Genomic DNA, 13,756 nt, shown 5'->3' with positions numbered 1-13,756 from the left:
ACTTTCTCTCAACTTATACTTGGAACCCAGAGCAGCAACACCACGAAGACGAAAAACGGCCGTGACAGGTTTTCTCATCCCAGCCCAGAAAATTCACATTCCGGTACCGGGAATCGAAGCCGGGCCTCCTGGGTGAAAGCCAGGTATCCTAGCCACTAGACCATACCGGACATACCTCAAGTATCCACTACGTGTGTATGCGTCGAGAAATACTTCTCCTCCACGCAACTTCACGGCCGAATCTGGCGCCAACGCTGAACTCTGTCCGCCGCCACGATCCCGCTTACTCACTCCCAAAGCGCCCAAGTCATACTACACAAACATCGCTTTCAGTCTCGAGTGCAACTAGTAAAACTGTAATTAGTAATAACTGGAAACAAACACTCTCACGTTGACGCAAAGAAGCCTAGGTGGTAATAAACGGCAAATACGGCCTTACCTCGCAAAAGCTATGCTGTGCGTTTCACCGTCGTGGAGAGAAAATGAGATGGCTGAGGTGAGGATCGAACGTACGCCCTTAAGAAGAGGCCACGCGCTGCCCACTGCGCCAGGGAGGCACACAGGAATACTCGCCACCGCCAGCCTCACTAAGTAGTTCTAATTTCAGAATTCTTTTCCCACCATGCCGAACACGAAACGGTGGACTTCTCAGCGGAAGTCAATCCTGCGTCTAGTTACGGTGCCTCGCCCTGGAAGCAGCGTGGCAAAGCGTTCGGATGTGCTGGCGGGCAGGGCGCCTGCAGCAGATTCGCTTCGGCCTCTGGTGGCAGCAGGGGCGGCAACGGATCACGACACAGGAAGCCTGCAGCGCAGTGCGGTGGTGGTGTAACGGTCAGCATGGTTGCTTCCCAAGCAGTTGATCCGGGTTCGATTCCCGGCCACCGCAGGAGCATTGTCATTTTTGCGTAGCGCAATAGTGTGTGTTCAACACCATGCGATCCTCGAAATTGCCAAGTGTCGCGCACCAAGTAATATCTGCTCGTCTCTCGCCTCGTTCCAGCTACGTGGGCGGGTCCTTCAGTTGATTTCACTTCATCGTGTGTCGACTTGGCCCGACTTTGCTCGACTGCCGCTCGCTGCCGCTCGGCAGTGGGGCCGATATGACAGGCGAAGTACGACAATCGGCTGCGAGAAATAAGGTAATCAAGAGTACCTTTCCTTTTCAATACGAAAAGCTAAATTTTCATTTACAAATTTCGGAAATCTCACTGCTTCGCTACGGTGTTATCTACGATATTTGAGAAATTATCTGTGGATTCGTACGGTTGTGTTATTGCCAAAGTCGTTCTGGCACTTAACTTCGCTCTTTTTGCAAACAACCTCTTTAAATTTTGGATCATATGTTCGTTAACGTAATTTAAATTGCTGAGGGAGGCACCATAGCACAACAACACTGTAACACAAAAGGGGGAGGGTGGGGGTGAAAGTGGAAAGGTCCAATAGCACGCAGAGTTCCCGCCTATCACCCATCAAATCACTAACCACGCCCACCTCTGCTTAACTTCATTAATCGAAAGGGAGCCGGCCGTTGACGACAACTGAGTGAAACGTTCAGACTTGTAGCTCGATGTGCAGGTAATTTTGGAATCTGCCTGGCAGAGTCTCGCAGAAGACTGCATTTCCTGTTAGCGAAGAAAATGGAATGGCCTGTGGAGGGATCGAACCCATGACCGTGTTACTAGCACGACGCTATAGCCCACTGAGCTAACGGGCCACGCAACACTGTCGCATCAGCAGTCCAAAACCGCAAAACCATCTCCTCTTCCTTCAAAGCGGCCCCGCCATTCACGTGAGCATGTATCTCTTTTTCTTGACTTTCTCTCAACTTATACTTGGAACCCAGAGCAGCAACACCACGAAGACGAAAAACGGCCGTGACAGGTTTTCTCATCCCAGCCCAGAAAATTCACATTCCGGTACCGGGAATCGAAGCCGGGCCTCCTGGGTGAAAGCCAGGTATCCTAGCCACTAGACCATACCGGACATACCTCAAGTATCCACTACGTGTGTATGCGTCGAGAAATACTTCTCCTCCACGCAACTTCACGGCCGAATCTGGCGCCAACGCTGAACTCTGTCCGCCGCCACGATCCCGCTTACTCACTCCCAAAGCGCCCAAGTCATACTACACAAACATCGCTTTCAGTCTCGAGTGCAACTAGTAAAACTGTAATTAGTAATAACTGGAAACAAACACTCTCACGTTGACGCAAAGAAGCCTAGGTGGTAATAAACGGCAAATACGGCCTTACCTCGCAAAAGCTATGCTGTGCGTTTCACCGTCGTGGAGAGAAAATGAGATGGCTGAGGTGAGGATCGAACGTACGCCCTTAAGAAGAGGCCACGCGCTGCCCACTGCGCCAGGGAGGCACACAGGAATACTCGCCACCGCCAGCCTCACTAAGTAGTTCTAATTTCAGAATTCTTTTCCCACCATGCCGAACACGAAACGGTGGACTTCTCAGCGGAAGTCAATCCTGCGTCTAGTTACGGTGCCTCGCCCTGGAAGCAGCGTGGCAAAGCGTTCGGATGTGCTGGCGGGCAGGGCGCCTGCAGCAGATTCGCTTCGGCCTCTGGTGGCAGCAGGGGCGGCAACGGATCACGACACAGGAAGCCTGCAGCGCAGTGCGGTGGTGGTGTAACGGTCAGCATGGTTGCTTCCCAAGCAGTTGATCCGGGTTCGATTCCCGGCCACCGCAGGAGCATTGTCATTTTTGCGTAGCGCAATAGTGTGTGTTCAACACCATGCGATCCTCGAAATTGCCAAGTGTCGCGCACCAAGTAATATCTGCTCGTCTCTCGCCTCGTTCCAGCTACGTGGGCGGGTCCTTCAGTTGATTTCACTTCATCGTGTGTCGACTTGGCCCGACTTTGCTCGACTGCCGCTCGCTGCCGCTCGGCAGTGGGGCCGATATGACAGGCGAAGTACGACAATCGGCTGCGAGAAATAAGGTAATCAAGAGTACCTTTCCTTTTCAATACGAAAAGCTAAATTTTCATTTACAAATTTCGGAAATCTCACTGCTTCGCTACGGTGTTATCTACGATATTTGAGAAATTATCTGTGGATTCGTACGGTTGTGTTATTGCCAAAGTCGTTCTGGCACTTAACTTCGCTCTTTTTGCAAACAACCTCTTTAAATTTTGGATCATATGTTCGTTAACGTAATTTAAATTGCTGAGGGAGGCACCATAGCACAACAACACTGTAACACAAAAGGGGGAGGGTGGGGGTGAAAGTGGAAAGGTCCAATAGCACGCAGAGTTCCCGCCTATCACCCATCAAATCACTAACCACGCCCACCTCTGCTTAACTTCATTAATCGAAAGGGAGCCGGCCGTTGACGACAACTGAGTGAAACGTTCAGACTTGTAGCTCGATGTGCAGGTAATTTTGGAATCTGCCTGGCAGAGTCTCGCAGAAGACTGCATTTCCTGTTAGCGAAGAAAATGGAATGGCCTGTGGAGGGATCGAACCCATGACCGTGTTACTAGCACGACGCTATAGCCCACTGAGCTAACGGGCCACGCAACACTGTCGCATCAGCAGTCCAAAACCGCAAAACCATCTCCTCTTCCTTCAAAGCGGCCCCGCCATTCACGTGAGCATGTATCTCTTTTTCTTGACTTTCTCTCAACTTATACTTGGAACCCAGAGCAGCAACACCACGAAGACGAAAAACGGCCGTGACAGGTTTTCTCATCCCAGCCCAGAAAATTCACATTCCGGTACCGGGAATCGAAGCCGGGCCTCCTGGGTGAAAGCCAGGTATCCTAGCCACTAGACCATACCGGACATACCTCAAGTATCCACTACGTGTGTATGCGTCGAGAAATACTTCTCCTCCACGCAACTTCACGGCCGAATCTGGCGCCAACGCTGAACTCTGTCCGCCGCCACGATCCCGCTTACTCACTCCCAAAGCGCCCAAGTCATACTACACAAACATCGCTTTCAGTCTCGAGTGCAACTAGTAAAACTGTAATTAGTAATAACTGGAAACAAACACTCTCACGTTGACGCAAAGAAGCCTAGGTGGTAATAAACGGCAAATACGGCCTTACCTCGCAAAAGCTATGCTGTGCGTTTCACCGTCGTGGAGAGAAAATGAGATGGCTGAGGTGAGGATCGAACGTACGCCCTTAAGAAGAGGCCACGCGCTGCCCACTGCGCCAGGGAGGCACACAGGAATACTCGCCACCGCCAGCCTCACTAAGTAGTTCTAATTTCAGAATTCTTTTCCCACCATGCCGAACACGAAACGGTGGACTTCTCAGCGGAAGTCAATCCTGCGTCTAGTTACGGTGCCTCGCCCTGGAAGCAGCGTGGCAAAGCGTTCGGATGTGCTGGCGGGCAGGGCGCCTGCAGCAGATTCGCTTCGGCCTCTGGTGGCAGCAGGGGCGGCAACGGATCACGACACAGGAAGCCTGCAGCGCAGTGCGGTGGTGGTGTAACGGTCAGCATGGTTGCTTCCCAAGCAGTTGATCCGGGTTCGATTCCCGGCCACCGCAGGAGCATTGTCATTTTTGCGTAGCGCAATAGTGTGTGTTCAACACCATGCGATCCTCGAAATTGCCAAGTGTCGCGCACCAAGTAATATCTGCTCGTCTCTCGCCTCGTTCCAGCTACGTGGGCGGGTCCTTCAGTTGATTTCACTTCATCGTGTGTCGACTTGGCCCGACTTTGCTCGACTGCCGCTCGCTGCCGCTCGGCAGTGGGGCCGATATGACAGGCGAAGTACGACAATCGGCTGCGAGAAATAAGGTAATCAAGAGTACCTTTCCTTTTCAATACGAAAAGCTAAATTTTCATTTACAAATTTCGGAAATCTCACTGCTTCGCTACGGTGTTATCTACGATATTTGAGAAATTATCTGTGGATTCGTACGGTTGTGTTATTGCCAAAGTCGTTCTGGCACTTAACTTCGCTCTTTTTGCAAACAACCTCTTTAAATTTTGGATCATATGTTCGTTAACGTAATTTAAATTGCTGAGGGAGGCACCATAGCACAACAACACTGTAACACAAAAGGGGGAGGGTGGGGGTGAAAGTGGAAAGGTCCAATAGCACGCAGAGTTCCCGCCTATCACCCATCAAATCACTAACCACGCCCACCTCTGCTTAACTTCATTAATCGAAAGGGAGCCGGCCGTTGACGACAACTGAGTGAAACGTTCAGACTTGTAGCTCGATGTGCAGGTAATTTTGGAATCTGCCTGGCAGAGTCTCGCAGAAGACTGCATTTCCTGTTAGCGAAGAAAATGGAATGGCCTGTGGAGGGATCGAACCCATGACCGTGTTACTAGCACGACGCTATAGCCCACTGAGCTAACGGGCCACGCAACACTGTCGCATCAGCAGTCCAAAACCGCAAAACCATCTCCTCTTCCTTCAAAGCGGCCCCGCCATTCACGTGAGCATGTATCTCTTTTTCTTGACTTTCTCTCAACTTATACTTGGAACCCAGAGCAGCAACACCACGAAGACGAAAAACGGCCGTGACAGGTTTTCTCATCCCAGCCCAGAAAATTCACATTCCGGTACCGGGAATCGAAGCCGGGCCTCCTGGGTGAAAGCCAGGTATCCTAGCCACTAGACCATACCGGACATACCTCAAGTATCCACTACGTGTGTATGCGTCGAGAAATACTTCTCCTCCACGCAACTTCACGGCCGAATCTGGCGCCAACGCTGAACTCTGTCCGCCGCCACGATCCCGCTTACTCACTCCCAAAGCGCCCAAGTCATACTACACAAACATCGCTTTCAGTCTCGAGTGCAACTAGTAAAACTGTAATTAGTAATAACTGGAAACAAACACTCTCACGTTGACGCAAAGAAGCCTAGGTGGTAATAAACGGCAAATACGGCCTTACCTCGCAAAAGCTATGCTGTGCGTTTCACCGTCGTGGAGAGAAAATGAGATGGCTGAGGTGAGGATCGAACGTACGCCCTTAAGAAGAGGCCACGCGCTGCCCACTGCGCCAGGGAGGCACACAGGAATACTCGCCACCGCCAGCCTCACTAAGTAGTTCTAATTTCAGAATTCTTTTCCCACCATGCCGAACACGAAACGGTGGACTTCTCAGCGGAAGTCAATCCTGCGTCTAGTTACGGTGCCTCGCCCTGGAAGCAGCGTGGCAAAGCGTTCGGATGTGCTGGCGGGCAGGGCGCCTGCAGCAGATTCGCTTCGGCCTCTGGTGGCAGCAGGGGCGGCAACGGATCACGACACAGGAAGCCTGCAGCGCAGTGCGGTGGTGGTGTAACGGTCAGCATGGTTGCTTCCCAAGCAGTTGATCCGGGTTCGATTCCCGGCCACCGCAGGAGCATTGTCATTTTTGCGTAGCGCAATAGTGTGTGTTCAACACCATGCGATCCTCGAAATTGCCAAGTGTCGCGCACCAAGTAATATCTGCTCGTCTCTCGCCTCGTTCCAGCTACGTGGGCGGGTCCTTCAGTTGATTTCACTTCATCGTGTGTCGACTTGGCCCGACTTTGCTCGACTGCCGCTCGCTGCCGCTCGGCAGTGGGGCCGATATGACAGGCGAAGTACGACAATCGGCTGCGAGAAATAAGGTAATCAAGAGTACCTTTCCTTTTCAATACGAAAAGCTAAATTTTCATTTACAAATTTCGGAAATCTCACTGCTTCGCTACGGTGTTATCTACGATATTTGAGAAATTATCTGTGGATTCGTACGGTTGTGTTATTGCCAAAGTCGTTCTGGCACTTAACTTCGCTCTTTTTGCAAACAACCTCTTTAAATTTTGGATCATATGTTCGTTAACGTAATTTAAATTGCTGAGGGAGGCACCATAGCACAACAACACTGTAACACAAAAGGGGGAGGGTGGGGGTGAAAGTGGAAAGGTCCAATAGCACGCAGAGTTCCCGCCTATCACCCATCAAATCACTAACCACGCCCACCTCTGCTTAACTTCATTAATCGAAAGGGAGCCGGCCGTTGACGACAACTGAGTGAAACGTTCAGACTTGTAGCTCGATGTGCAGGTAATTTTGGAATCTGCCTGGCAGAGTCTCGCAGAAGACTGCATTTCCTGTTAGCGAAGAAAATGGAATGGCCTGTGGAGGGATCGAACCCATGACCGTGTTACTAGCACGACGCTATAGCCCACTGAGCTAACGGGCCACGCAACACTGTCGCATCAGCAGTCCAAAACCGCAAAACCATCTCCTCTTCCTTCAAAGCGGCCCCGCCATTCACGTGAGCATGTATCTCTTTTTCTTGACTTTCTCTCAACTTATACTTGGAACCCAGAGCAGCAACACCACGAAGACGAAAAACGGCCGTGACAGGTTTTCTCATCCCAGCCCAGAAAATTCACATTCCGGTACCGGGAATCGAAGCCGGGCCTCCTGGGTGAAAGCCAGGTATCCTAGCCACTAGACCATACCGGACATACCTCAAGTATCCACTACGTGTGTATGCGTCGAGAAATACTTCTCCTCCACGCAACTTCACGGCCGAATCTGGCGCCAACGCTGAACTCTGTCCGCCGCCACGATCCCGCTTACTCACTCCCAAAGCGCCCAAGTCATACTACACAAACATCGCTTTCAGTCTCGAGTGCAACTAGTAAAACTGTAATTAGTAATAACTGGAAACAAACACTCTCACGTTGACGCAAAGAAGCCTAGGTGGTAATAAACGGCAAATACGGCCTTACCTCGCAAAAGCTATGCTGTGCGTTTCACCGTCGTGGAGAGAAAATGAGATGGCTGAGGTGAGGATCGAACGTACGCCCTTAAGAAGAGGCCACGCGCTGCCCACTGCGCCAGGGAGGCACACAGGAATACTCGCCACCGCCAGCCTCACTAAGTAGTTCTAATTTCAGAATTCTTTTCCCACCATGCCGAACACGAAACGGTGGACTTCTCAGCGGAAGTCAATCCTGCGTCTAGTTACGGTGCCTCGCCCTGGAAGCAGCGTGGCAAAGCGTTCGGATGTGCTGGCGGGCAGGGCGCCTGCAGCAGATTCGCTTCGGCCTCTGGTGGCAGCAGGGGCGGCAACGGATCACGACACAGGAAGCCTGCAGCGCAGTGCGGTGGTGGTGTAACGGTCAGCATGGTTGCTTCCCAAGCAGTTGATCCGGGTTCGATTCCCGGCCACCGCAGGAGCATTGTCATTTTTGCGTAGCGCAATAGTGTGTGTTCAACACCATGCGATCCTCGAAATTGCCAAGTGTCGCGCACCAAGTAATATCTGCTCGTCTCTCGCCTCGTTCCAGCTACGTGGGCGGGTCCTTCAGTTGATTTCACTTCATCGTGTGTCGACTTGGCCCGACTTTGCTCGACTGCCGCTCGCTGCCGCTCGGCAGTGGGGCCGATATGACAGGCGAAGTACGACAATCGGCTGCGAGAAATAAGGTAATCAAGAGTACCTTTCCTTTTCAATACGAAAAGCTAAATTTTCATTTACAAATTTCGGAAATCTCACTGCTTCGCTACGGTGTTATCTACGATATTTGAGAAATTATCTGTGGATTCGTACGGTTGTGTTATTGCCAAAGTCGTTCTGGCACTTAACTTCGCTCTTTTTGCAAACAACCTCTTTAAATTTTGGATCATATGTTCGTTAACGTAATTTAAATTGCTGAGGGAGGCACCATAGCACAACAACACTGTAACACAAAAGGGGGAGGGTGGGGGTGAAAGTGGAAAGGTCCAATAGCACGCAGAGTTCCCGCCTATCACCCATCAAATCACTAACCACGCCCACCTCTGCTTAACTTCATTAATCGAAAGGGAGCCGGCCGTTGACGACAACTGAGTGAAACGTTCAGACTTGTAGCTCGATGTGCAGGTAATTTTGGAATCTGCCTGGCAGAGTCTCGCAGAAGACTGCATTTCCTGTTAGCGAAGAAAATGGAATGGCCTGTGGAGGGATCGAACCCATGACCGTGTTACTAGCACGACGCTATAGCCCACTGAGCTAACGGGCCACGCAACACTGTCGCATCAGCAGTCCAAAACCGCAAAACCATCTCCTCTTCCTTCAAAGCGGCCCCGCCATTCACGTGAGCATGTATCTCTTTTTCTTGACTTTCTCTCAACTTATACTTGGAACCCAGAGCAGCAACACCACGAAGACGAAAAACGGCCGTGACAGGTTTTCTCATCCCAGCCCAGAAAATTCACATTCCGGTACCGGGAATCGAAGCCGGGCCTCCTGGGTGAAAGCCAGGTATCCTAGCCACTAGACCATACCGGACATACCTCAAGTATCCACTACGTGTGTATGCGTCGAGAAATACTTCTCCTCCACGCAACTTCACGGCCGAATCTGGCGCCAACGCTGAACTCTGTCCGCCGCCACGATCCCGCTTACTCACTCCCAAAGCGCCCAAGTCATACTACACAAACATCGCTTTCAGTCTCGAGTGCAACTAGTAAAACTGTAATTAGTAATAACTGGAAACAAACACTCTCACGTTGACGCAAAGAAGCCTAGGTGGTAATAAACGGCAAATACGGCCTTACCTCGCAAAAGCTATGCTGTGCGTTTCACCGTCGTGGAGAGAAAATGAGATGGCTGAGGTGAGGATCGAACGTACGCCCTTAAGAAGAGGCCACGCGCTGCCCACTGCGCCAGGGAGGCACACAGGAATACTCGCCACCGCCAGCCTCACTAAGTAGTTCTAATTTCAGAATTCTTTTCCCACCATGCCGAACACGAAACGGTGGACTTCTCAGCGGAAGTCAATCCTGCGTCTAGTTACGGTGCCTCGCCCTGGAAGCAGCGTGGCAAAGCGTTCGGATGTGCTGGCGGGCAGGGCGCCTGCAGCAGATTCGCTTCGGCCTCTGGTGGCAGCAGGGGCGGCAACGGATCACGACACAGGAAGCCTGCAGCGCAGTGCGGTGGTGGTGTAACGGTCAGCATGGTTGCTTCCCAAGCAGTTGATCCGGGTTCGATTCCCGGCCACCGCAGGAGCATTGTCATTTTTGCGTAGCGCAATAGTGTGTGTTCAACACCATGCGATCCTCGAAATTGCCAAGTGTCGCGCACCAAGTAATATCTGCTCGTCTCTCGCCTCGTTCCAGCTACGTGGGCGGGTCCTTCAGTTGATTTCACTTCATCGTGTGTCGACTTGGCCCGACTTTGCTCGACTGCCGCTCGCTGCCGCTCGGCAGTGGGGCCGATATGACAGGCGAAGTACGACAATCGGCTGCGAGAAATAAGGTAATCAAGAGTACCTTTCCTTTTCAATACGAAAAGCTAAATTTTCATTTACAAATTTCGGAAATCTCACTGCTTCGCTACGGTGTTATCTACGATATTTGAGAAATTATCTGTGGATTCGTACGGTTGTGTTATTGCCAAAGTCGTTCTGGCACTTAACTTCGCTCTTTTTGCAAACAACCTCTTTAAATTTTGGATCATATGTTCGTTAACGTAATTTAAATTGCTGAGGGAGGCACCATAGCACAACAACACTGTAACACAAAAGGGGGAGGGTGGGGGTGAAAGTGGAAAGGTCCAATAGCACGCAGAGTTCCCGCCTATCACCCATCAAATCACTAACCACGCCCACCTCTGCTTAACTTCATTAATCGAAAGGGAGCCGGCCGTTGACGACAACTGAGTGAAACGTTCAGACTTGTAGCTCGATGTGCAGGTAATTTTGGAATCTGCCTGGCAGAGTCTCGCAGAAGACTGCATTTCCTGTTAGCGAAGAAAATGGAATGGCCTGTGGAGGGATCGAACCCATGACCGTGTTACTAGCACGACGCTATAGCCCACTGAGCTAACGGGCCACGCAACACTGTCGCATCAGCAGTCCAAAACCGCAAAACCATCTCCTCTTCCTTCAAAGCGGCCCCGCCATTCACGTGAGCATGTATCTCTTTTTCTTGACTTTCTCTCAACTTATACTTGGAACCCAGAGCAGCAACACCACGAAGACGAAAAACGGCCGTGACAGGTTTTCTCATCCCAGCCCAGAAAATTCACATTCCGGTACCGGGAATCGAAGCCGGGCCTCCTGGGTGAAAGCCAGGTATCCTAGCCACTAGACCATACCGGACATACCTCAAGTATCCACTACGTGTGTATGCGTCGAGAAATACTTCTCCTCCACGCAACTTCACGGCCGAATCTGGCGCCAACGCTGAACTCTGTCCGCCGCCACGATCCCGCTTACTCACTCCCAAAGCGCCCAAGTCATACTACACAAACATCGCTTTCAGTCTCGAGTGCAACTAGTAAAACTGTAATTAGTAATAACTGGAAACAAACACTCTCACGTTGACGCAAAGAAGCCTAGGTGGTAATAAACGGCAAATACGGCCTTACCTCGCAAAAGCTATGCTGTGCGTTTCACCGTCGTGGAGAGAAAATGAGATGGCTGAGGTGAGGATCGAACGTACGCCCTTAAGAAGAGGCCACGCGCTGCCCACTGCGCCAGGGAGGCACACAGGAATACTCGCCACCGCCAGCCTCACTAAGTAGTTCTAATTTCAGAATTCTTTTCCCACCATGCCGAACACGAAACGGTGGACTTCTCAGCGGAAGTCAATCCTGCGTCTAGTTACGGTGCCTCGCCCTGGAAGCAGCGTGGCAAAGCGTTCGGATGTGCTGGCGGGCAGGGCGCCTGCAGCAGATTCGCTTCGGCCTCTGGTGGCAGCAGGGGCGGCAACGGATCACGACACAGGAAGCCTGCAGCGCAGTGCGGTGGTGGTGTAACGGTCAGCATGGTTGCTTCCCAAGCAGTTGATCCGGGTTCGATTCCCGGCCACCGCAGGAGCATTGTCATTTTTGCGTAGCGCAATAGTGTGTGTTCAACACCATGCGATCCTCGAAATTGCCAAGTGTCGCGCACCAAGTAATATCTGCTCGTCTCTCGCCTCGTTCCAGCTACGTGGGCGGGTCCTTCAGTTGATTTCACTTCATCGTGTGTCGACTTGGCCCGACTTTGCTCGACTGCCGCTCGCTGCCGCTCGGCAGTGGGGCCGATATGACAGGCGAAGTACGACAATCGGCTGCGAGAAATAAGGTAATCAAGAGTACCTTTCCTTTTCAATACGAAAAGCTAAATTTTCATTTACAAATTTCGGAAATCTCACTGCTTCGCTACGGTGTTATCTACGATATTTGAGAAATTATCTGTGGATTCGTACGGTTGTGTTATTGCCAAAGTCGTTCTGGCACTTAACTTCGCTCTTTTTGCAAACAACCTCTTTAAATTTTGGATCATATGTTCGTTAACGTAATTTAAATTGCTGAGGGAGGCACCATAGCACAACAACACTGTAACACAAAAGGGGGAGGGTGGGGGTGAAAGTGGAAAGGTCCAATAGCACGCAGAGTTCCCGCCTATCACCCATCAAATCACTAACCACGCCCACCTCTGCTTAACTTCATTAATCGAAAGGGAGCCGGCCGTTGACGACAACTGAGTGAAACGTTCAGACTTGTAGCTCGATGTGCAGGTAATTTTGGAATCTGCCTGGCAGAGTCTCGCAGAAGACTGCATTTCCTGTTAGCGAAGAAAATGGAATGGCCTGTGGAGGGATCGAACCCATGACCGTGTTACTAGCACGACGCTATAGCCCACTGAGCTAACGGGCCACGCAACACTGTCGCATCAGCAGTCCAAAACCGCAAAACCATCTCCTCTTCCTTCAAAGCGGCCCCGCCATTCACGTGAGCATGTATCTCTTTTTCTTGACTTTCTCTCAACTTATACTTGGAACCCAGAGCAGCAACACCACGAAGACGAAAAACGGCCGTGACAGGTTTTCTCATCCCAGCCCAGAAAATTCACATTCCGGTACCGGGAATCGAAGCCGGGCCTCCTGGGTGAAAGCCAGGTATCCTAGCCACTAGACCATACCGGACATACCTCAAGTATCCACTACGTGTGTATGCGTCGAGAAATACTTCTCCTCCACGCAACTTCACGGCCGAATCTGGCGCCAACGCTGAACTCTGTCCGCCGCCACGATCCCGCTTACTCACTCCCAAAGCGCCCAAGTCATACTACACAAACATCGCTTTCAGTCTCGAGTGCAACTAGTAAAACTGTAATTAGTAATAACTGGAAACAAACACTCTCACGTTGACGCAAAGAAGCCTAGGTGGTAATAAACGGCAAATACGGCCTTACCTCGCAAAAGCTATGCTGTGCGTTTCACCGTCGTGGAGAGAAAATGAGATGGCTGAGGTGAGGATCGAACGTACGCCCTTAAGAAGAGGCCACGCGCTGCCCACTGCGCCAGGGAGGCACACAGGAATACTCGCCACCGCCAGCCTCACTAAGTAGTTCTAATTTCAGAATTCTTTTCCCACCATGCCGAACACGAAACGGTGGACTTCTCAGCGGAAGTCAATCCTGCGTCTAGTTACGGTGCCTCGCCCTGGAAGCAGCGTGGCAAAGCGTTCGGATGTGCTGGCGGGCAGGGCGCCTGCAGCAGATTCGCTTCGGCCTCTGGTGGCAGCAGGGGCGGCAACGGATCACGACACAGGAAGCCTGCAGCGCAGTGCGGTGGTGGTGTAACGGTCAGCATGGTTGCTTCCCAAGCAGTTGATCCGGGTTCGATTCCCGGCCACCGCAGGAGCATTGTCATTTTTGCGTAGCGCAATAGTGTGTGTTCAACACCATGCGATCCTCGAAATTGCCAAGTGTCGCGCACCAAGTAATATCTGCTCGTCTCTCGCCTCGTTCCAGCTACGTGGGCGGGTCCTTCAGTTGATTTCACTTCATCGTGTGTCGACTTGGCCCGACTTTGCTCG

At 51.5% G+C, this 13,756-nt stretch overlaps 16 non-coding genes across 16 annotated transcripts; 8 read left to right on the top strand and 8 right to left on the bottom strand.

The window, feature by feature from the left end:
• Positions 1 to 98: 98 nt before the first annotated feature.
• Positions 99 to 170, bottom strand: Trnae-uuc (transfer RNA glutamic acid (anticodon UUC)). Its single transcript has one exon. It is a non-coding gene; the product is annotated as a tRNA-Glu (tRNA).
• A 644-nt stretch (positions 171 to 814) lies between these two features.
• On the top strand, positions 815 to 886 carry Trnag-ccc (transfer RNA glycine (anticodon CCC)). Its single transcript has one exon. It is a non-coding gene; the product is annotated as a tRNA-Gly (tRNA).
• A 1,025-nt stretch (positions 887 to 1,911) lies between these two features.
• Trnae-uuc (transfer RNA glutamic acid (anticodon UUC)) lies at positions 1,912 to 1,983 on the bottom strand. The gene has a single exon. It is a non-coding gene; the product is annotated as a tRNA-Glu (tRNA).
• Positions 1,984 to 2,627: 644 nt separating this feature from the next.
• Positions 2,628 to 2,699, top strand: Trnag-ccc (transfer RNA glycine (anticodon CCC)). The gene has a single exon. It is a non-coding gene; the product is annotated as a tRNA-Gly (tRNA).
• A 1,025-nt stretch (positions 2,700 to 3,724) lies between these two features.
• Trnae-uuc (transfer RNA glutamic acid (anticodon UUC)) lies at positions 3,725 to 3,796 on the bottom strand. Its single transcript has one exon. It is a non-coding gene; the product is annotated as a tRNA-Glu (tRNA).
• Positions 3,797 to 4,440: 644 nt separating this feature from the next.
• Positions 4,441 to 4,512, top strand: Trnag-ccc (transfer RNA glycine (anticodon CCC)). Its single transcript has one exon. It is a non-coding gene; the product is annotated as a tRNA-Gly (tRNA).
• A 1,025-nt stretch (positions 4,513 to 5,537) lies between these two features.
• Trnae-uuc (transfer RNA glutamic acid (anticodon UUC)) lies at positions 5,538 to 5,609 on the bottom strand. Its single transcript has one exon. It is a non-coding gene; the product is annotated as a tRNA-Glu (tRNA).
• Positions 5,610 to 6,253: 644 nt separating this feature from the next.
• Trnag-ccc (transfer RNA glycine (anticodon CCC)) lies at positions 6,254 to 6,325 on the top strand. The gene has a single exon. It is a non-coding gene; the product is annotated as a tRNA-Gly (tRNA).
• Positions 6,326 to 7,350: 1,025 nt separating this feature from the next.
• On the bottom strand, positions 7,351 to 7,422 carry Trnae-uuc (transfer RNA glutamic acid (anticodon UUC)). Its single transcript has one exon. It is a non-coding gene; the product is annotated as a tRNA-Glu (tRNA).
• A 644-nt stretch (positions 7,423 to 8,066) lies between these two features.
• Positions 8,067 to 8,138, top strand: Trnag-ccc (transfer RNA glycine (anticodon CCC)). The gene has a single exon. It is a non-coding gene; the product is annotated as a tRNA-Gly (tRNA).
• A 1,025-nt stretch (positions 8,139 to 9,163) lies between these two features.
• Trnae-uuc (transfer RNA glutamic acid (anticodon UUC)) lies at positions 9,164 to 9,235 on the bottom strand. Its single transcript has one exon. It is a non-coding gene; the product is annotated as a tRNA-Glu (tRNA).
• A 644-nt stretch (positions 9,236 to 9,879) lies between these two features.
• Positions 9,880 to 9,951, top strand: Trnag-ccc (transfer RNA glycine (anticodon CCC)). The gene has a single exon. It is a non-coding gene; the product is annotated as a tRNA-Gly (tRNA).
• Positions 9,952 to 10,976: 1,025 nt separating this feature from the next.
• On the bottom strand, positions 10,977 to 11,048 carry Trnae-uuc (transfer RNA glutamic acid (anticodon UUC)). Its single transcript has one exon. It is a non-coding gene; the product is annotated as a tRNA-Glu (tRNA).
• Positions 11,049 to 11,692: 644 nt separating this feature from the next.
• Trnag-ccc (transfer RNA glycine (anticodon CCC)) lies at positions 11,693 to 11,764 on the top strand. The gene has a single exon. It is a non-coding gene; the product is annotated as a tRNA-Gly (tRNA).
• Positions 11,765 to 12,789: 1,025 nt separating this feature from the next.
• Positions 12,790 to 12,861, bottom strand: Trnae-uuc (transfer RNA glutamic acid (anticodon UUC)). Its single transcript has one exon. It is a non-coding gene; the product is annotated as a tRNA-Glu (tRNA).
• Positions 12,862 to 13,505: 644 nt separating this feature from the next.
• Positions 13,506 to 13,577, top strand: Trnag-ccc (transfer RNA glycine (anticodon CCC)). Its single transcript has one exon. It is a non-coding gene; the product is annotated as a tRNA-Gly (tRNA).
• The last annotated feature ends 179 nt before the right edge of the window (positions 13,578 to 13,756 follow it).

This window comes from Schistocerca nitens, chromosome 9, assembly GCF_023898315.1.
Source record: "Schistocerca nitens isolate TAMUIC-IGC-003100 chromosome 9, iqSchNite1.1, whole genome shotgun sequence".
NCBI classification, from domain to species: Eukaryota; Metazoa; Arthropoda; class Insecta; order Orthoptera; family Acrididae; genus Schistocerca; species Schistocerca nitens.
This window is presented reverse-complemented; position numbering and strand designations above follow the sequence as displayed.